The sequence below is a fragment of the Aedes aegypti genome, chromosome 2, assembly GCF_002204515.2.
Source record: "Aedes aegypti strain LVP_AGWG chromosome 2, AaegL5.0 Primary Assembly, whole genome shotgun sequence".
Lineage (NCBI taxonomy): Eukaryota > Metazoa > Arthropoda > Insecta > Diptera > Culicidae > Aedes > Aedes aegypti.
Window position 1 is genome coordinate 374315577 of NC_035108.1, and position 23975 is coordinate 374339551.

Here is a 23975-nt window from a genome sequence, read left to right on the forward strand (position 1 = left end):
TCGGTCATAGTGTTTGCCCATGTGCTTTTGGGGATTAGAGTTACGTTGATACTGTGAGATACATTCATCAGCAACAACTTTTCCGAAGACCGTTTTCAAATCGGACGCCTCAGTAATTAGTTATTGATTTATATCCAGTCACAAATTCTTCAGCAGTGCTCATTTAACTTCTTAACAGGCAACATTGCTGCACCTGGCGCGAAAGATAGCACGCACAAATCATGGCTACTATGTTTTACTGCATATATACAGTGATGCCTGCAGAACAGCCCAATAATTGCAGCCAAAGTTTTACAACTCATTCAATTTAAAAACGGTCTTCGGCAAAGTTGTAGCTGATGAATGTATCTCACAGTATCAACGTAGTTCTCATCTCCAAGAGCACATGGACAAACACTATGACCGATTGAATGAATTGCTTGGTTTTCCCATAGTTATTCCCATATAAACTATAAACGGCTTGTGCAGTCTCAGTTTTCATCCGAATGAGCTCAAATTTTGGGAGGACACTCAGAATTTAATCTAGAATCGAATGAGCGGTGTTTAGCAAAAACGATTTTTTGAACCACTCTAATACTACATGTTAGCTTAGATCAACATCCTACCACTTGGAGGCGCTAGTGAGCTACAAATATATCAAACTTACATATCTCACATTGTAGAATAGCTAGAAAGTCGGTGTTTTCAGCAAAGTTGTTCGTTAGGTTTAGGACTGTGTGTTGCATGCTTGTTTAGTAAAGTATTCTATAACTAGGAGGCGCTAGTGATCTTTTAAATTACAAAAATAAATATTGGCCAATATAGCTTTGATAGAAGGTTGTGTGTTGAGTAAAGTTGTACATAAGATAAACGACTATAAATTGAATGTATAACATGATAAAGATTCCACCGCTAGGAGGCGCTAGCGAGTATAAAATATTTTCAAATCATATCTCACGTTGCAAAACTAATAGCCGTTTGCAAACCATTGAATTTTGTGTTTTAAGAAACCTGTGATATTTATTCACTACACCATATTTTCGTTATGGCAGATTATAGAGAAACCTCATATGAACTCGATTTGATTCGATAATGGCGAACGGAAGCACAACTTTTCCGAAAGCACCAGTCTTCAAGATTGAGTCAAGAATCTTGAGGCATATGGGTTTGACATATTTGATGCTCATACGTGTCACCTAGTGACACCATTCCTTATTAATCAGGTATGCTAATCATTGCTCTTAGCTTAACTAGCAACTTAACTGCAAACACCAGCCTGTTATTTGATTTGTATTATGAAGCATATAAGTTTTTAATTCCAGTGCTCACTAGCTTCTCCTACTGGCACAATATGGAACCAACTAAACAAGCTATTTGTAGCCTTTTAACAAATGAACAGCTTTGCCAAAGTCACTAGTCTTCTAACATAACTCAAACATTAGATTAAGTTTGAAATATTTGATGCTTACCAGTGCCTTCAAGTGTCAGTTTGCTGAATTAAATAGACATGCAGCGTAAATCCTCAGTATCCCTGAGATATTGCCCGTCAGAACTAATATATGGGATCCATATAGTATTATTTTCTAAGATAACGCCATCATACGGTGAAATTCTCAACTAACCAATATGTAATATAGTAACTTTTTATATAACTGTTTCTGAGATATAAGCGTTATAAGTTATAATTATAAGTATAAGTTTCAAAAAATCGCTGTTTTTTAGCCTTTTTCACCATAATTCCTCCCGCGATAAACCAGTCCCCTTTTGAATTTTCTTATAGTTTTTAGTGAATATTCAATTAAATTTGCTTCCCAGAATTGCAGAAAAATCGAAAATCAGTTTAAATTTCGCGAAGTTATCACGACAACGTACTATTTCATGAAAATTACTCTAGAAAACTATTTTTTCAAGAGAATTGAAAAAAAAATTCGGACACGCACCAACGTGTGTAAAAAATCACATTTTAGCTCAATAACAAAACAGTAACAACCCTTTAAAAGTGATCTGGGGTCATATTGACCCCAAACACAGACACAGGGTTAATGAACGTATGTACACAATATTTTACTAGAGCTGCAAATATCGAAGCAACATGATAACTTGTATAAAAAATTACAAACAATCATTCGCATATTACTTATTCTTGTTTGAATGTTTTAGGATCACTATTTTTATTCGTATTTGACACAAATGTTGCCAATCTGTGACTGAAAGCTAATAACTTCAAAAAATTCTTTTAAAAATTGGAAAGGGCTGAAAAGGATCGTGGATTCAGTCCAGCACTTCAGGAAGTATTTTAAAATCACTTATAGAAACAAATAACATAAAGCCAGAAACATCTTTATTGAAATACAAAAAAAATATAATCCGCAAAAATTGAAAATCTTCACAAACCTTTGCTGACCTTCGCAATCCTTCACGGACGTTGCAGACCCTACCAGACTTTAGAAAGCCTTCGACCTTCAAAGGCAATGCGATGTATAAGAGGTGAGGAGGAAGTCGGTGTTTAATTGTGTTGGTGTAGAACAAAATCAAAACAAACATTGCAATGCATGGGGTGACGTCATAAGGGTTCATGTTTCGTATGGACTTGAAACGCTCTCCTATTGCAGAACTAAATTAGAGCAATAAGAGAGACTCCTACGGCAGCAATCTAGAGGTGACAGATGTATAACAAGTTCGGAACCATTGTCTTGTTTATCCACTCTTCAAAGGCCCTTAAACGTATTTCAATCATGAATTATTTTTTCCATTTTATCACTACGATAATAAACTGTTGTAAATCTTGAACAATTAATCGAAAATATGCTAGAACAACAATCCAAATCACGGACATTTTGAATGAACCTTAGATCTCTAATTTAGTTCAATCATCTCACATACCTCTCGGATCTTTGCGGGGCTTATCTTCGCGGATTTTCAATGTAATATTTCGTTTACCATTTCTAATTATAACAAAACTACTTTTTTGGAGGAAATTGTTCTATGTGTTACGTCTGTTTGTCTGTGGTTTTCGTATCATAACAATACTATCGAGAAAGAAACAATCTATTGCGCCTGTGTATTTTATCCTACCTTCCTCTAATCTACAACTTAGGCACAAACACTCACCCAACACTAAACATTGCGTCCATCCACTGAATGGACGCTTCGATCGGATCCACCCAGTGCTTGTGTGTTGGTTGAGGTACCTCAGTTGAGAGACCCCCGTTTCTGGTTCAGCATGTGCTGCAGCGTTCGGCCTCGGTCGGAGAGCGCGAGTGGCTGGCCCCCTAAAATAACACCGTCGAACCTTTCGTCGCTGTTCGCAGTACTACCCATAAAAGCATTATAGTCGCATATGGATTTTTGAATCAAACATGTTTTCATCCCATTTATACACACAAATTTCTTTTTACCGGGCTCGATTATCCCCATCATTGTTCCTGACCCACAGGCAAACATAACATGGAAACTTTGGATTACCCCTTTTCAATCCCATGAGAATATTGATCAGCTTAAAATCTGCAATAAGTAGAGTCTAGTACACGACACTGAAGACGGCCTTACAGTTGAGGTTGAAATACGCGTATCTGTCAAAGGATACGTACTCTAGTGGAATTATATGGTTTTTCATCTACTTAATTATTTTTCATTTAAAATCAGGGTAATTAATCAAATACAACCACGATAGTTCTGGAGAAATAGCTGGTGGATTGTAGTATCACTAAACTCGCTTATTTCAACCATTTATATCAAATATTCCATCATTTTGTAATTCAGAACGACTTTTTGTCGATTGTATTATTTGTACAGCTACCTTAAAGGACTGGAGGAGTAATTTCTGCATGAAATGCAGGAAACATTATTAGAGTAACATCTAGAGTAACTTCACGAGGAATTGCTGGTTATAACTTATTAGGGACATCCTGAACAAATGTTAATAGATTTAAAATCCACAAAATTATTGAGTGTCGAAACAGTGTCAAAAGAAGCCCCATCTGCTCATGATCATGGAAGACAGAAATGTATCAGAAAATTATGAACTTTTGTTTGAGAAGACAAGCGGCAATCCATATGGGCCAGTTATGCTTTTATGGACAGAGCACCAGGCGCAGAATCCTAACGAACGGGTTGTTTGGTTGGTTCATCCAACCGCGGACGGCGCTCTCTGGGCACTTTTGGACCTGAATGACTGTGTGTGCGCCTAGGGAACATGTTGTTTTAGTCTCTCCTGTTGGGTTCTTTAGTCTTTTAAATGTATCGCTGGGGTATTGACGTGTAAGGCCATTTCGTGTTTTTGTGCAGACGGTTTTAGTTTTTTTATGTGCCTTTCCGCACACCGTGTAGAAGAGGAGGGGGGCTCTTGTCGGTGGCTATCGAAATTAGTGAATCAATAATAAGAAAAAGTGATTTTATTGATCGTGGTCCTAAGGTGACCACGCTGATTTATGTGCAAATTAACATCAACTGATATCGTTCATTCCGTGCGTTCGGTTTTGTGCATGCGTTAAGCTGCTCCCCGTCCAAGAAGCGAAGAAGACAAAACGGCGAGCCGAAGAAAACAGCGAGCAATCCGCGATAGACTTTCTTTTTTCCCTTTGCGCCCCGAGAACAAGTTCTTTTGCATTGCTTATTTCTCGTTTCGTTGTTTCCTGTATTTGTGTTGTGTTTTTTTTTTTTTCGCCAACTTAGAAAGTAAAATAATTGGTTGCATCGTTTTCGATTTCGGTCCCCGCAAAGACGCGACGACGAAACATAGTTCCGGAGAAGTCGAAAGTAGTCCATTGCGACGGAATGAGTGAAACAAAGACGACACCAGCAGCAACATCCAGAGAGGAGGAAACTAAATTAATTAGTGAAGAGTGGCAGAGAACACACATCATCGGTTTGCGGTCATCTCTCAATATCCAATCATACGAACACCCTCTCTCGCGCCTCTACAGCCTCTACGTGTGGGGTCCTTGAAAACAAAGGAACTTTCCAGCATTCGTATTACATAGTATGCACAGTATGATGCTATTCTGAATGCAAATTCACCTTTTTGGATCGGGAAAATAGCTCATTTAGATCTATGGGGGAATTATTGAGATACTATTGCAAATAACACTCTATGACGTATTGGTTTTTTTTTCTTGGTGCGCCACAGTCCTTCACTTCCTTTGGCTCGAAGAGGGCCTTCAACTTATTCTCACACATTTTGCATAGGGAAGAACTGTACTGAATGAACCTCCAATAATTTTGCATAGTCTACAATTGCTTGCCAAAAATGGATTTATTAGATTTGTCTGTGATGTTTGCAAGAACATTTGGTAAAATGTAAAACCAATCATGAGCTTTTAATATAATTGAGAAATACAAGTATTGTATAATATCGTGAAATATAAAGAAATCGAAAGATTTTAATACAGAGTCTGTGAGATTTTAATGCCAATATTGCATGAGCCAATCATTCAATATTTGGCATGTAATTATATACTATTTAGTTTGGAAACTTGCAGCCGCTGATTGCGTAAACACGTGTACAAATTTGGGCTGATAAGCCTCATCAAAAAATTCGATCAGCAAGCGACCCCTTCATTTCTAATGAAATCCACGGAGACGCATGGTTTTTCAGGTGCATTTTCCTGGAGTACATTGCTTTGTTCCATTATTCATTAAATTGTGCGAAGATACAAAGTAAGCACCGTTTCCAAAAGGCCAAGGGCAACACACTTATATTCCATCCCTGATTCTCATCTATCTGCAAACATAGGAGTTTGTGGTCATGCTAGGTTGAGCTAGGCTTTTTATTAATCTTAAAAATGTACAAAAAAGAAGCGATTCCCGTAGTACACTAATCGCTTGTTTTCTAAAGTGTAAATATGAGAGCACAGTCGACCACTTATGCCTTTCGTTCACCAAAAAAATGTTTTTAACGTACTTACGAAGTTCACATATGTTCAATACAACTACAACAACCATAAAATTTGATAACATATTTCACCATTCTATTTGGTAAATTATTACTCAAGTAGGACGAGATTTGTCGGAAAAGCTAAATCTGGCGCATTCTGTTTCATTGTCCTCTACTTCACAACTCATTTGAGCCTTCATGTACATACTAAAACACTGGCGTAGCAAGGAATTTTCGATGGAATCGTTTTTTTAGTTTCACATAACATTAACCTATAAATATTCTAATTTTCCTAGCATTCCATGATATTGTTTAGATATTCACGTTGTTCTTTGGAATGCCATTTATTCATGTAAGGCTTTAAATTGTGGCTTCGTAATCGCTCAGTTACGCTCTCCTTTAAACGACCATACTGGAACAAGAAAGGGACTGGAAATCGGAAGTTTTTATCGCTTCATTTTTTAGCACGTGGTATTTTTATTTATTTATTTATTTATTTATTTTTTTCAAGGGGTAAATCTGCAATCAGACCCCTGAAAAGGTAACTCAGGGAGTGTGAGGATGCCGCACCATAGACGACCTGCTAAAATCAGCCCATGCATTATAGGTGAGCAATTCTCGCTGAGCTCTTCGTCGCCATGCCATAGGAACTGCAATTCTAGCATAATGTGGGTGACAGCCGTAGTTACTGAATTCCAGCTCTCGGCATCCTCATACATTCTCTGGATTAAGGGAACATGGTCCAATACGCACTGATGGGGTAGAATGGCTCACCTCATCAAATCATTCCTAGAACGTTTCAATTTGCATTCTTTGCCAAACCTAAACCTTTGGCATCCTAAGAGTTGCCGCTACAACCCTTGGATATAAACTCATAGATTTTTCATTAACTTCTCTGTAAAATTAAACATTTTTCACTTTTTTCCTGATTATTGAGGCTTTCCGATAATTTTATTAACGAATAAGCGTTTCCATGCTACAGAGCAAACTCATGGAGAAACTTGGTTGCTGACTCTTGGTTCTCCATACTAAATGGCATTTTACCCCATCCATCCAACGACCCCCATTTTCAACCAACTTTTCTACACGATTTAAAACCGTAAAAATCTCAAATTTGGGAAATGTTTTCATGATGGTAGCTAGAAAATATTGTTAAGACTTCGAATGGCGTTAAAATGAGGATCTAATTAAGAGAAAACGACACAAATCCTTTAAGTGGCATTTTGGACCATTTTACCCTAGAAGGTCCGGCGACGTGTCCTCTTCGCATTCGATCTCTCGCAACAATGAAACGCGGGCAATCGAACTTGTTATTCTCCGTTGTTTCCTCCACACCAGTTCAATTGGGGCATGTAAGAGATTCTGAGTGCCCGAACCTACGCATGTAGGCAGTATAGCAACCATGTTCTTACAGAAACTGCGTCAGGTGGATGTTCACTTCTCCATGGTCTCTTTTATACCAATCTGACACATTTGATATAGCCGATGGGTCCATCTACCTTTAGTGAAGTTATCCCATTCCTGCTGCCAATCTCTAAGCATTTCCTCTTAACATGCGTTGTGGACTCCTCTGATACCTCTTTGGATGAGGCATTGAACATCTTCCTTGATGATGAGCCCATCAACATCATCCCGCTATGATACACACGGCCTCTTTAGAAACCGTTCGCTTGCTACTCTTGAGCATATGATCCATGCGTGCTATCCAACCACTGTAGGTTTCTGCTCGTTCTAAGCGTAGATTGGTCCTTCATACCTCAATATAAATAGCGCCACACCTGCCAGGAGCTTACGTTTGCTGGCAATTACAGCAGAGCTGTTAGACATCATCCTCGAATGTGCCACCATAGCCGTAGATGCCCTTTCACAGCCCTATTCAACGTGGCTACCGAAGCGGGGCTTCATCGATCATTACTCCAAGATGCCTAAGGGATCGCTAGGACTCTATGGTGCAATCACCTACCGAGGTAAGCACCCGTTGCTCGGACTTACGGTTGTTGACCACCACCACCTCAGTCTTTTGACGGGTCAGTCCTAGTTTCCTAGACTTCATCCATTTCTCAGCAATGGAGATAGAGTGCGCTGCTGTCTACTCTACTTCCTCCATCGATTCGCCCTAGACCACTAGGGTGATGTAGTCGGTGAAGCCAACAACATCGTACATCGCATTCCAAAACTATGGGCCATGAACCGTGAGGTACTGTTAGTCAGCAGTTTCAGGCAAAATATTTGGCCTAAGTTGCATAAATACAGAAATTTGAGCAGTTTTGTAATTGAAACCACGCAAGAGGGTCCATAATAGGCATTTCCAGGTGGGTCCATAATAGGCACGTCGGCAGCGAGCCGGATTACATGGGAATCAAATGAACGGTCCATAATAGGAAACGTTAAATTTGTAAACTTTCCTATTATGGACCCAGGGAGTTTTCCAAATGAGTATTTCACGGGCTATATCGAATGTTTTGTGTGTTTGAAAAGCGCATTATGAAGTAAAGACATGGAATTTGTTGAAAGGCTGCACAAAACGTATATCCATTTAAGATATCATTGCAAAAAAACGTCGAAATGAATCTCAGCTACTAAGAGGTCCATTACTAGTACTGACACCCTACATCGCTGATATACAGCCTAAATTCAAAAATTCTCGAAATTCTAGAAACATTCACTATTCTTATTAATATTCGAATCCTATGAGTAGAATCTCAATAGATATGGATAAGAGTAACTGACACTGAAGAAGACTGCAAGTGGTATTCGAAATACGCGTATCTGTCAAAGATAAGCATTTAGAAGCGGAATTAAAAGGTACACGGTACTCCATCTACTTTTAAGATTTGCAATTGATTCGCACCACTAGTACACCGGCCTGTTTTCTCTGGGAGGGGCTTTCATCGGCATCGAAGCATCACACGCTAGTGAAAACACATCATCTAGCACTTCATCGTTTAAGTCCAGAGTGTTCGTTTTGTGCCCCAGGGCTTCGCCGACGAAGCACGCTGTTTTCCAACCTCGGACTTGGGTCGAGTTACATCGCACTAGCTCACCACTATGTGGGAAAACTCCTCAATCGACCACTTTGGGGGGCGTAACAGCTGCAGTAAAACATGCCGTTAATTTTTGCTATCGCAAAACCGTCATTTGAGATAACGACTACTTCTTCAATTGGGTATCATCTTGTCGTAACTTTAGCTGCTAGCTGTTGTGACCTATCCGCCATTCAGTTCCCGTTGTTGGCTGGTAAGCAGGTCCAATAGTAACACCACGTCGGTCTTCGTTTCCGAGACTGACTGCTAAAGCAGCTGCTGCGTGCTCCGTTACTTTTGTTGCCTTGAACTTCAGGACGGTGTAAAAACCTGCCACCGTAACACATGTTCATCCGTTTATATCCGTATCATAAGCGAAGCAAACTAATTGACCGGACCTCGTGAAAATTGTACCTCTGTTATAAAACCTACTCTCCACATAACACCCTCTAGCACAATGTTGAACAACATGCATGAAAGTCTATTACCTTGTTTTGAATTCCAGCGGGATTTAAACGAACTAGAGTGTTCGCTAGGCCGTCTCTTATTCTTCGAAAATGCGAAATGTTATAAGTTCGTCATTGTAAAGTGCTCGTTTTGGAAAGAAAAAAATCAAGTAAAAAATTGAAATCCGTACGTGGACGCTAAGTGGTCCCCCAACGGCCCTGAAGGTATTAGGCGTAGATGACCCCAAGCGCAAAATCGAGCTCGTTGCTCTAGTGCACGCAGCATGAGTACGAAAAGCCACCAGTAACAAATTGCCCTGCGCGCGTTGATAATCAGCATAGAAGTTTGTTTTCTTTGGGATGATTCAAATATTACGTAACACAAAATTTGCCAATTTTATACCCCCTCCCTCCCCCACGTAACAGCTTTTGTATGAATAATTTAAAATTTTTATATGTACCGTAATACTACGGAAAACCCCCTCCCTCCCCCCGTTGCGTTACGTAATATTTGAACGATCCCTTTATAGTTATGATTCTAATATTAGCGTGCAGTGTAATGAAGATATCCTCAGCATAACATATAATTAAGCTTAAAATTATATGCTGATTCAGTTCGTGTTGAGCAACCGAAGTGTACGGTCGTTCTTCAATAAATCGGAGCTAAGACCCCTGTTGGTTCGTACCTCGTTAATATCTCGGAGCGCTAGCGCTACGCCTTCCGACGAAAGGATTTCGTGAGTTTAGTGTTATTGGTCAACCTAACCGCGAAGTTTTGCCACCTCTAACCGCGATTTTATTCGCGAGCGGGGTTACCTGTCGTACCAGGCGATCATACGCGTGAAAAGTGTCGGGGTATTGTAAACCACCTGTTTGGGCGACAAAGCGTCCCCACCTTGTGCATGCCGTGTATGTGAACTACGAAGGACCAAGCTACTCCTTAATGCTATAGTGGTTGTGAAGTGCAAGAAGTAGAGTGCAAGAAGACATCTGTAGGCGATAAGCGACGAACTTGATCGCTACTGAGTCACCAGAAGAGGATCGTTATAAAAGGTAGGGTCAGATTTTCCAATTCCTAATTTCCAATTCCCTCCGCGCTGGGGTAGGTAGTGGGTGACCACTATCACTTTATGCGGTATTTGATCTCGCTGAAGCTGTTGGTATCAAGTTAAGTGTTGAATGGCCTCCACCAGTGGGGGCGACCCAGGAGGGTCAAATAGAAGAACTCTGCCGTTGTATATGGACCCCCACAACGAGTTCGGTGCTGTGACAACCTTGCTAATGACCGGTAAAGATGGGACAAATCTCCCAATTGAACCGTTCATCATTGGGAAAAGCCTTGAAGACTGGGCAGGACCGATAGAAGACTCCAGAAGTGTAAGCAGATGTACTAAGTATGTTATACGGACCCGGAAGCCTGCGCAAGTTGAAAAACTCTTGAAGATGACGCATCTCTGTGACGGAACTGAAGTCTCAGTAGTGTTGCATCCAACGCTCAACATTAGCCGCTGTGTGATTTCCTATGACGTGATAGAAAAGGACGAACAAGAGATTGTGGAGAACCTAAGCAGCCAAGGAGTGATCAAAGCCCGTCGGATATTGAAAAGCAACAAAGATAGAACTGCAGCCATTATCTTGACGTTCAACAAGAGCGTATATCCCGCGAACGTTAAAATTGGAGTACTCAACTTCAAAACACGCCCATATTACCCAAACCCGATGTTATGTTTCAGCTGCTTTGAATACGGACATCCTCGTTTGAGCTGTACGAATTCCAAACGCTGCTACAACTGCTCGCAGGATCACGAAGAAAGAGAAAAATGCGAAGACGCCCCTTTTTGTAGAAACTGCGAAAAAGATCACCGACCCACCAGTCGACAATGCCCAATATACAAAAAAGAGATGGAGGTCATCAAAACAAAAATCGACTGCAACCTGACAGAGGCTGATGCGAGAAAGCGTGTTGAGGCGGGAAATGGCAGTTATGCTCGGATTGCTGCACAGCCGCGATTGGATCAGATAAAACTAAGTAATTTATCGACCCAACTTGCGGAGAAACAGAAAAAAATTGAAGAACTTGAAAGTAGTCTGGCTCATGTCACTCAAGTATTGGAAGCCAAATTTAACGATATCGCTACCAAGAACGCTGAGAAAGATACTCAAATAAAGGAGTTGCTCGCTGACTTGAAACAACGAGACGAAAGGATCGCCAAGTTAGAGGCGGGAAACCAAGGCATGAAAAAGTACATAGAGGATATAAAAATGAGAGCTAGAACTAACTCGCAGAGCAGTGAACCGAGTCACTCAAAGAGCAACAACAAAAAGCATAAAACGAAACGAACAACTTTCTCGAATGAAAATGACAATGAGCGTACCTCCAGGTCAAATATGTCCCCACCACCGAAAAAACAACCAAACACAGTGAGAAGTCCCATCTTGACCAGAAACACCATCAATAAATCCAGAAACGAAGCGGTAGACCCATCCGAAACAGACGATCCAATGCATTGTGACTCTTCCAACTCCACCGATTATGGACCAAGTAGAACCCAATAATTTAGCGTTACGATCAACCATCGAATGCACCGCAAACAATCAGCAGCATACAGTAAACCCCAATCAATTTCTGTTAGGTCATCAACACAGCCGGTTTGAGGAGTGCGAATGTGCAGTACCACACTCACTTCTAAAAGAAGCGCAACAGGAAGGAAAATCCATCCGGGACGCCATACCCCAACCCGTAGATGGAGGACCCTACTGTTCGGCCGGCTCCAGTTCTTCAAGAACCAATGACATTCTTTCAACAAACACGATACAGCTTTTAGATCATCCTTCCCTCAATAATCCCAAAAACCCTACACCAAACTCCTCTCATACATACAATCCAAATTCTGACCAAATTAGCCAAAACAGTAAAATAATAAACAGAAACGAATCAAGTGCGAAACTATCGACCGTTGCCAGACAGAAGTCAATACCAATCAAGGGTAGCTATCGAACAAATAGGATAAACAATTCAAGTGACAACCAACAAATATCACCAATCAATGGTGGTCAAGACATTAGAATAACCAATTCAAGTTCAGAAGGCTTCGGAGTGGGGTCCGTAAACCCCCGGCAAGTCCCTGCACTGGCCCTGACCACAGATGTTCCCAGTTCATGGATTGAGCCTGTGGCGGCAGCTGGTGCGGGGAGCTTGTCTGTATCTCAGGCAAGTAACATCATATCTTCTTCTCTAAGCTCAAATGATGCCGCAGAATTCTCCACAGCAACCTCTCGACAATCAACATCTCGCTTTTCATCAACCGATGCCAATCCCGTCAACCAAGATATTAGGATAATCGATTCAAGTTCAGGAGGCGTCGGAGTGGGGTCCGTAAACCCCCGGCAAGTCCCTGCACTGGCCCTGACCACAGATGTTCCCAGTTCATGGATTGAGCCTGTGGCGGCAGCTGGTGCGGGGAGCTTGTCTGTGTCTCAGGCAAGTAACATCATATCTTCTTCTCTAAGCTCAAATGATGCCGCAGCATTCTCCACAGAAACCTCTCGACAATCGACATCTCGCTCTTCACCAAACGATGCTAATTTAGCTCCCATCAACCAACATATCCATTCCGTAGCAGAATCGGAATCACCAAACCCATCTGGAGGAAACAATCAAACTTTTGTGCTACAGTGGAACATAAGAAGTGTATGGCGGAACTATGCTGAGCTCCGCAAAATCGTCGATGACAGCAATCCAGCGATAATTTGTCTTCAAGAAATGATGACAACCAGAACAAATAACCTACTCAGCAACAACTACGCATGGTCGATCCGCAATCGACCGGAAAGCATGGGCAGCGGTATCAGCGGGCTTGGCGTTCGTCGTGATATTCCTCACGAATTCATCAACTTTGCATCTGATCTTCTCGTATGTATCGCAAGAATAGGTAAACCGTGGAACCTCACAATAGTGTCAATTTACGTCCCAAAATCCGTAAGTAGTGACGCTCTCACAAGTAAGTTGACTGATATTGTACAATCCCTTGAGCCGCCATTTCTCTTGTGTGGCGACTTCAATGCTTCTCACGAAGTGTGGGGTAGTTCACGTTCTAACAATCGCGGGCGATCTCTCTTGGAATGGGCAGTTGATAACAATCTCATATCACTCAACAACGGTTCACCAACGCACTATCATGCTTCTTCGGGGACGTTTTCTGCAATCGACGTCTCGTTTTTCTCTAATTGTCTCGCATCCAAGTTTTCTTGGATCTGCGACGACGACTTACATGGAAGTGATCATTTCCCAATTTCAATTCAATTGAACAATCCGCTCCCGACCATCCAATATACGAAAAGATGGATTTACAAGGATGCTGACTGGGGAAAATTTGAAACAATAGTGGCTAATAAAATCCCTCCAAACACCGTCACCTCTATAGAAGAAATTACACAGGCCATTCACGAAGCAGCATTGGAGTCCATTCCCAGAACTAAAGGTATGCCCGGGAAGAAACGACAAATTTGGTGGAACGATGAAGTTAAGCAAGTTGTGAAAAACCGAAGAAAAGCCCTGCGAAAACTGCGAAAGCTGAAAGACGACAGTCCTGATAAAGAAGCAGCCAAACAACAGTTCAACGAGGCTAAGCGGGAAGCGAGAAGAATGATCGAGGAAGCCAAAACGAATTCCTGGACAAGTTTTCAGGAAATATTCACAACTAAGTCTAGTACTTCACAGCTATGGCAAAGCTTTAACAAACTCAGTGGTAAGAGGCGCACTAATAAACTAGGAATGATAATCAACGGAGAACACAATAGCAACCCTACTGCTATAGCCGACTTTCTTGTAGAATTTTTCGCTTCTACGTCGGCTAATGAAGGATACTCCGAGGAGTTCTTGCGGAAGAAACTGTTAAGAGAAGGTACCCCACTTAATCTCATTTCAAACAACGTCTCTCCTATGGACCAAAAGTTCTCCATTCAAGAACTTTTTCAAGCTCTTGAAAGCGCAAATGGAACTTCAACGGGCGTGGACAACATAGGTTATCCCATGATAAAACATCTGCCTTTTCACTGTAAACTAACCCTCCTCGAAGCCTTCAACCATATCTGGATGACTGGGGATATCCCATTGACATGGAAGGAGAGCATTATTATTCCAATTCCAAAACCAGGAGAATCTGCAAATGGTGCTAATGGTTTTCGCCCCATTTCACTGACTAGTTGCATGGCCAAGACAATGGAAAGGATGGTAAACCGCCGCTTGATGGATTTCTTTGAGTTCAACAAAAGACTCCACCCGCGTCAGTTCGCGTTCCGCAAAGGAAAAGGCACTACTTGCTATTTCGCCGAACTAGATGAATTCATCACGGAAGCGGCGAAGAAAGGAGAACACTGCGAAGTCGTCACCCTTGACATTAAGAAGGCTTACGATAAAGTTTGGCACAGAAACATCTTAGATACTATCATCGAGAACAATCTTGGAACAAACATGAACAAATTCCTCAACAATTTTCTTCAGCACCGATCAGCCAGGGTTAGTTTTGCAGGCGCCCTATCAAAGTCTAAACACCTGGAAAATGGAGTTCCTCAAGGGTCTGTATTATCAGTTTCCCTGTTCTTATTGGCTATGAACTCGGTGTTTTCTATCGTTCCAAAGAATGTGCAAGTCTTTCTGTACGCAGACGATATAATCCTAGTGGCTGCAGGAAAACGCGTCAGTTACCTGAGAAAACGACTCCAAAAAGCGGTTAATCTAGTAGACAAATGGGCTACAGATATCGGGTTCGACTTATCTTCTTCTAAATCATCCACAATGCACTGCTGCAAACTAAAGCGTCACCGTAGATGGCATCTTGAGGGCGCCAAAATCATTCTAAACGACAATGAGCTAGATAAACCGAAGGTAACAAGAATCCTTGGAGTGCTATTTGACCGGAAATGCACCTTCAATGCATATACGAAGCACGTAAAAGAAGAATGCGGAAGTCGACTAAACCTACTCAAAGCTATATCGAAAGGTGCGGATCGGAAAACATTGCTGTATATTGGAAACTCGATTGTAATTTCGAAACTTTTTTACGGAATGGAACTATTAGGAAATGTAAATATAGAAAAACTTTCTCCCGTATACAATCAAGTTGTCAGAACAGCATCTGGTGCTCTAAAAACATCTCCAATACTTTCTCTGATGGTGGAAAGTGGATGCCTCCCATTTCAGCACGCAGCAACACTGACAATCATCAAAAAAGCGTGTGCAACTCTTGAAAAATCTGCAAGCGGAACTAGCAATCTATGGGTCAAAGCCGATACTTTATTCCAGACGCTAACAGGAAAACCATTGCCAAAATTAAGTAAGCTGCATACAATGTTCCACAGAGCGTGGAACAAGAAAAAACCTTTTATAGACTGGACTGTAAAATCAAAAATCAGAGCTGGACAAACACCTCATCTGGCACAGGATATTTTCCGCCGACTAGTTTCGGAAAATTATGAAAACTTTGACCATTGGTACACAGATGGATCACTTGCAGAAGGAAAAGTGGGGTATGGAGTTATTGGACCTGGCATTAGAATTGAACAAAGTCTTCCTGAACAATGTTCAGTGTTCACGGCGGAAGCTGCAGCTTTGGCCCATGCAGCTCATCGTGCTAAAACCAGGTCTGTAATTTTCAGTGACTCAGCCAGCTCCCTTCAAGCGTTGGAGTCAGGGAAATCAAGAAATTCGTACATACAAAAAATCGAAAAAGTTATTGAAGACAAAGACTTGAGGTTCTGCTGGATTCCGGGTCACTCTAGGATTCCAGGAAATGAAGAAGCGGACAGTGCAGCAAACTGCGGCAGACACAAACCAGTTGGAGAAGAAGATGTACCAGCGCAAGACATAAAAGTATGGGTTACACGAGAAATCTGACGTGCACATCAATCAGCCTGGGACCAAGCGCCTCGGAATAATTTGAAGATAGTTAAACCGAATGTTGGAAGATGGATTGACCGATCAAACCGCAAGGAGCAAATAGTCTTGACTAGACTTCGTATTGGTCACGCCTGGTTCACGAAACGCTACCTCTTTGAGAAAAATCCTCGTGAAAAATGCACTCTCTGTGACCGCTACCTGTCCGTTCATCATGTATTGGCATCATGCCAGTCGTACAACGCGGCGCGTCGAGAACTAGGAATTAGTAACGAGCTACAAAGAATTCTTCAGAACGAAAAAACGACCGAAACCAAACTCATTAGCTTTACGAAAAAGATAGGAATTTTCAAGTGCATATAATATGTAACAGTTACTAATGTTTATTTTTCAAATAAAGTATTCAATAGAGACGAATGCCCCTTCTGGGTAAAGTCTCTCTAAACCAAAAAAAAAAAAAAAAATTATATGCTGATTATCAATTTGTACTAGTGGCTTTTCGTACTCATGTTACGTACACAAGAGCAGCGAGCTCGATTTGGCGCATGGGGGTCATCTACACCTAATACCTTTAGGGTCGTTGGGGGACCACTTAGCGTCCACGTACGACTTCAAATTTTTACCTGATTTTTTTTCTTACCAAAACGAGCACTTTACAATGACGAATTTATAACATTTCGCATTTTCGAAAAATAAGGGACGGCTTAGTGTTCGCCCATGATTTTACGCAGTTTTGCACATGGTCCACCGTTGTTCTAATCAATCTTGTGATACCGGAAAAGCTATTCTCGTCCATGATGTTCCATAGCTCCATGTGGTCGATACTATCTTATACCGCTTCAAAATCAATGAACAGATGATGAGCTGTAAAGATCAGGTCTGTCGTTGAACGGCCGTCCACGAAGCAAGCTTGATAACTTCTCACGAACTTGTTTGCTTTTGGTAACAAACGACGGAGATGATCCGAGTCCAGCTTAACCCCTCTACCGGCAGCATCATTTTTTACCGCAAACACAAAATTCAAATCGCATTTACTCTTTTGTTTCTCGATATTTTTGCACCGTTTTCTCACGAGTTCTCAAAAAACTCTTCTAATTTCAGAATATGTTTTTTTTTTTTTTTTTTTTTTAAATCTTTATTTGAGTGTATTTTAACGCACGAGGGCTAGTTCTACACTTCTTCAGAATATGTGTTGATATTGATCATTGGTCATCTGGATCCGAAGATACCACCGGAACTCATTTAAATTTCTCAGGCTGCAGATTGTTTATTGTATCTTTGAAATGATACATTAATGAGAAAATGTTGTGAAAAAATGAAGCAATTTGGTGCAGCCATCTTTGAGTAATGAGCATTTTGGTGTCTGGTACCAAGCTGGCCAAATAAAGATTATGAAAACTTCATAAAACATCATATCGTAATTTTTAGATAACTCCAAGAGTACTCAACCGATTTGTATGAATTTTTTCAGAGTAACTTTTATATTATCTATCGTTGTATAGTCCACATTTGTTTTTTGTTTTTGATAAATAAAAAACACAATGGCTGCTTAATATATTTTGTATGTAAAATGTCGGTCCCCCAAGGAACATCGGAATATCTTCAAAACCAGATCACAAATTAATAATATTGACATGGATTCTTAAACTAGAAGAGTTGTTTAAGAACTCGTGAAAAAATGGTGCAAAAATATTGAGAAACAAAAATTTTATCGCGTTATTTTTTTTTTTTTTTTTTGCCGTAAACAATGAAGCTGCCGGTAGAGGGATTAATAAGTTCTGCTCCGATACCACCCTTCTCAGATGCAGCTGAATGGTTGCTATTGTCCAACATTCCGCCATTTCTCCCGCTGCCATGAACCTCCGTGCCTGTGCCCTCGGTGTCATTCAGATGTTCGTCGAAGTGCTGCGTCTACCTTTTGCTCATCTTGCATTTGTCCGACAAAATGCTCCCATCTTTATTCTTGCACATTTTGGCTCTTGGCAGGCAGCCTCTGCAGAATGTATTTAGTTTTTGATGGTAACTTCCGCGTTTCTTGGATGCGGTACACCGGCTTCATTTCTTCACATTCCACTACCCCCAAGTGGCGCTTTTTCTCCTGGAACCGACAGGTCTGCTGCTTCCGTTTTAAACCAAGCATTCCGTCTACTCCTATCAACGTACCAAACACGCTGATGGCTGCTTTGATTGTACTCTAGTAGTCCTCAAGAAGGGCTTCGGCAAGCGAATCCTCTTTCGGAACCATTTACTCAAGATGTTGGGCGAATTAAGTCGCTCATGGTCATCCAGAGGCGAGCGTCTGTACCGTACGTTGCTGGTAATTATACTCTCAACAGAGCATCATAGTATCGTTACTCAATGTTTAAAGATTAATAACCCAAAAGTAGGCAGGGAAGAAGAAGGTAAAAAATTTACTATTCTGACCATTTAATTATGTACTATGATTTTCCTGTACTGGATTTCGATTACAAAATGGTATATCTTGTGTAAGGCACGATGAGTCTCATCGCCAGACGAGTCAATCGAACCTGAAAACCCTTTTCTAGCTGCGCCACCGTACATGTGCAAAAAAAAACAGCGCAACCTTAGCTGCGCCTGCATACACTTATACACATCAGAAACGATGAACCCATAGCCGACCACGACCGATCTCGCAGGCTGCCCGTCTCTGGGTTCGTCGCTTATGCGATCTTTGGAATAGTGTGATGTAGAGTGAAAAGCACATAACTTATGCCTTGGATGCTGTAAATCTCACTCGGTCTGTTGCGATTGCTGCTGATGTTGTTGCTGCCACTGCTGAATCTACTGTTGTTGCTGTTTTTGCTGTTATTACCGGCTGGGGGTCTCACCGAAGAATCAGCCAGAGCGCCTGCCAGGAGAACAAAGAGAGCCCGCGAGAGAGTGGCGCGAGTCAGTGGTTGAGAAGTACCTTCGGTGAAAACTTTCCTGATGTCAATACTTGCAAATAAATAAAAAAAACAGCCTCAGCAGTAACGACAGGGCCAGAGTGGCGGCAGGGGAAAAGTATCAATAAAAATGAAGTGACCATCTGCACCAGCGCAGGAGAAACAAAATTAAACTCACACACTCGTCCCGTCCCGCGATCTTGGTGGAGTGGAACGGCGAGTGCTCGCTGAATGTGTGCCAATAAATGGAAGATTTTTCGCGATCACGCTCTCAGCTTACATTTTATGCATACGGCAGGGAGATTGAACCGTTTTGCAACTGTAAGAACCTGAGTATTTGCTAGGTTCATAGGAATTTGGCAAAATTCCTATTCAAGTCAAAATTAAACTATCTTAAAAACTACAAATGACATAATTATCAATAACTATAGTATACTCAGCTTATGAGTGCGATACAAAACTATTGTGACTGATTTATCACAAGATTTACATATAAACTAGAGAAGAAATACATGTTTTTAATTATGAATCGTGGTTTACGGCCAACCAGCCGAGTGGAAGTTTAACAACTACCGAAAAGCTAAACATTACATATAATTTGCAATTGGATTAGATGGACAAATTGATGTGAAGATTTGCGAAAAAGTTACACGTCTTCTCAGTGAGAATCGAACCCACGACTCCCCGATCTCTAGTTGGGGCGCGTTACCACTACGCCATGAGAGGACTCATGAACGCAGAAGTTAACCTGAATTCGATTTCAGCTCAATAATCACGTGGTCCTTTTTCGCAAAGTGCACCTCTTTCGGAAGAATTAGATGCCCATCCAAACACAACGCTTTTTTTATGTATATCCAATGCCTCCAATCTTCACATCAATTTGTCCATCTAATCCAATTGCAAATTATATGTAATGTTTAGCTTTTCGGTAGTTGTTAAACTTCCACTCGGCTAGTTAGCCGTAAACCACGATTCATAATTAAAAACAAGTATTTATCGAGCAACGGACTCATGTTCCGTAACCGGTCGTTTGAGAACGTCGCGACCCATTGGAAGCCCACACAATAGAAACCTCAGCCAGCGCAGTTGCTGGCTAGTGTAGTGTGCTATTCCTATACCTAAAAAACAATGCGCTCTCGGGCTAGGCATTGGATATATATAGAAAGCGTTGTGTTTGAATGGGCATCTAATTCTTCCGAAAGAGGTGCACTTTGCGAAAAAGGACCACGTGCTTATTGAGCTGAAAACGAATTCAGGTTAACTTCTGCGTTCATGAGTCCTCTCATGGCGTAGTGGTAACGCGCCCCAACTAGAGATCGGGGAGTCGTGGGTTCGATTCTCACTGAGAAGACGTGTAACTTTTTCGCAAATCTTCACATCAATTTGTCCATCTAATCCAATTGCAAATTATATGTAATGTTTAGTTTTTCGGTAGTTGTTAGAGAAGAAATGTTTTATCTAGCAGTAAATACATTGTAAGGACTGTATCAAAGTAATTTGCAACATGTTTTTTTTTCATGCTTATATTTTAAACCAAAACTTCTGGCAAATCTCCAAGGTTATAAATACCATATTAAATTTCTTATAAAACTGTATCAAAAACGATTGTACCCCGTTTGGCATAAAGTCGTTTGGCATAAGGTCGTTTGTCATAAAGCCGTTTGGCATAGTCATTTGGCATAATGGCCGTTTGGCATAATGGCCGTTTGGCATAATGGCCGTTTGGCATAATAGTCATTTGGCATAATGGCCGTTTGGCATAATCATTGACTTAGAGTGAATATCGGCATTTTTGAATCTTTTACCGAGATCAACACCACCGAGCCCATAGCAAACATTTTTGGTAGGTTCTCAACAAGCGTGGTAATCGTTCAGAGATTTTCCAAGCTATGAATGTCAAAAATCGTTGTGACATTGGATATGGCATTACTAAAGAAAACTCGTGACGGGTCTGGTGGAAGACCTTTGCGGAATATTATGTTTTTCTACATCCTAGAACACAGAGTATCTTTGAGCTTGTTGCGATATACATATATGAATATAGTTAATTGGCAAAGAAAGTTCGCAGTAATCAATAAATGGAACGCTCATAGAATATTTCGCTGCAGATCAAGCTCTGTCCCAGTTTGAACGTAACACTTGATGAAAATTACTTGACAAAAGAAGGGAGAATTTATTTTCAAAATATAAAAAGCTCTTATCCAAAGATCTATTACTGCAGCATTATGAAAAAAATAGCAGATTATTTTTGGTTTATAATGTTCAAGGCTCTAACGCAAAAAAATCTTCTCACAGCATAACTCCGATGAACAACACATTTTTAAAAGCAATCTTTTGTGGCAAAACTTTTCAACGATTCAATATAAATTTTAATTTTTGAAGTGTACATCAAAAACACCGTCTATTATCAAAAGAAGGGAAAATTTGTGATTGAGATAATATTTTTTCCAGCATATTTCGAAAGGAGATAATGCGTTTGCAAAAAAAAAAGTTGAATATTGGCGGGTTGTTAAGTAATTATCATTACAACAGCACGTCTTGCAAAAATTGATTGACCAGCAAAATATAACAATGGTTAACATTTTGCTTTACTAAATAATAAAATTTAAAACAGTATAAATATGAAGAACAAACTTTTTTAAAAGAAGGCAAAATTTATGATTGAACCAATAGAAGATTGGACGCCAAAAATTATTGCGGCATTATAAAACGAAGTGTTTGTGCTACTTTTCCCCGAATGTGGTTTCTCCAAATGTCGGCTGCCGAAATGCCTGTTCATCGAATGACCCTGTTTTTCTGAATGCCATTTCCCCCGAATGACCGGTTTCCCTGAAAAGTGGTGCAGTTTAAATAGGTGCTATAATAGTCTTCAGTGGCTGGATAGTGAACGAGAAAGAACGATAAGCAATCAAAAGAGGAGGTATTCTGTCATTCTCGGTTATACACATGTTGGCAAAAATGCTGAGGACGGTGAAACTAGAAAGAACCGCCAATTAAATAAAGAAGGGTGTATATTAGATGGCCAGTTCATTCACTACCCTGAAATGTATAAAGTTAAGATAATTATGAGTGCTAAAAACTTTTCGGGGAAATGTGCTAATCGGGGAACTGGCGTTCGGGAAAACGACATTCGGGAAACCGACATTCGGGGAAAAGTAGCACAAACCATCGAAGTAACTGCAGTAAACGATGTCTCCATTTGCTGGTAACTTGAGCACATCACTGTTATCGAATGTCGCCCTTTTGTCACTTGGAAACAATAAAATATTTAAAACATATAGCTCCAAAGAACAGCCTATGTACAAAAGAAAGTGAAATTTATTTAAATTTTAAATCAACGGTTTTTATACTTATAATTATAGTTACATCATATTTAGAAAAAAAACGTTTAAAAGAAGGGTAAATTTGTGCTTTCAAAATCTTAGGAGCAAAAATTTATTCCAATAGCGAAACTTAAAAGAAGAATTAATATTTGAAAGAAGGGTAATTTCTGCGTAAATAATAAAATATTATTGACAATAACTTTCCTAATATGCATTAGTTTAATCAAGAGCATATTGTTGAATAAAGTATCATTTTGTATCAATTGACTCCAAAAACAAGCGTGATATCATCAGAAAGATTCAATAGAAACTTAAAAATTAATGTCATCTTAAGAAATTCTTGATTTCAGATTCATTATGCCAAACGTCTATTATGCCAAATGACCATTATGCCAAACGACTTTATGCCAAATGACCATTATGCCAAACGACTTTATGCCAAACGGCTTTATGCCAAACGATTTTATGCCATATGACCTACCACCATCAAAAACGGCTTGAGATTTGCTCACCCTTTGCTGTTGCCTTCCTTTATAGGGTAACTGGGTGTAAAACGCGCCCTTTAAGGAAGGAAGCGTTTTTAGCTATGAAGAACATTATTATAAGCCTTTTTTTTATTCATTATCTCATAGACAAATATGTTTTCTTTCAAATAGTAGAAAAATCCATCCATTCTCTTTTTTCTGGAGTTAATAAATCAATTTTTATAAAATGCTTGCTTATCTGCATTTTTATTTTTTGCGGGGTAAAACGCGCCACCTGATCTCGGCGTTAGTCGTTCGCGCGCACGCATGCGCATTCATGCTTGCTACGTACGTTGCATACATAAGGGCGTTTGATCAGATGTTATTGTTCGATTATAGTATACATGCTGATACGAAAAATATGCATTTGTAAATTTCAAATTGGCACGTAACTACAGCTTGGCATTTCGTTTGCTGGAATTTGAATTCAAACGGCTGTTTTGGTGTTATGAAATAGTAGTGGCCGTTTTGCCCCACGAGTTGATTAAAGTTTAAGTCCTTCAATACGCTTTTTAAGGACAAATTCAACACTTTTTTTCGCATGGAATACAAACTATGGGAGTGTACAAGTCGATTCTCGGTAATAGTTTCAAAAGTTTTGTTGTTTATCGGTCTGAAAAAAGGCTTAGAAAATAACACAAAATTACAACGAAAACAGCGAAAAACGTTTTTTCGAGTTTTTTACGATTTTTGCCAGAAAAACACTTAAAAATATATATGGAGAAGCATTTTAATACATTCTCCATTATCTCGGGTGAAAAACAGCGTCGCAAAGCACGTCATTCGTTCAAAACAAGGGTGGCGCGTTTTGCCCCAACGGCGCATTTTACACCCAGTTCCCCTACCTTGATGGCTACTGCATAACGTCACATCATTGCTGGGCTTATTGTAGAGCTCAATACACTTCTGGAAAATTCCTTGCAAAAAAAAATAAATAGGGAAGAGCGGAGTATAAATAGGACACATTTACGTTGTAAATATCAGTTGGAAATAAATCGTGAACT

The 23975-nt window shown here is 40.3% G+C and overlaps 1 protein-coding gene across 3 annotated transcripts in view; it reads left to right on the plus strand.

Moving 5' to 3' along the window:
- Positions 1 to 23975, plus strand: part of LOC5572422 (protein limb expression 1 homolog) — a 204526-nt gene that overhangs the window by 143853 nt on the left and 36698 nt on the right. The window contains exon 1 of one of the 3 annotated variants that reach the window (XM_021846724.1): positions 4204 to 4393. The exons of the other annotated variants lie outside the window; for them this stretch is intronic. The gene's annotated coding sequence lies outside the window, so the exon portion shown is untranslated. Of the gene's footprint in view, positions 1 to 4203; positions 4394 to 23975 lie in introns of those variants that run through there. 3 annotated transcript variants of the gene reach the window in all.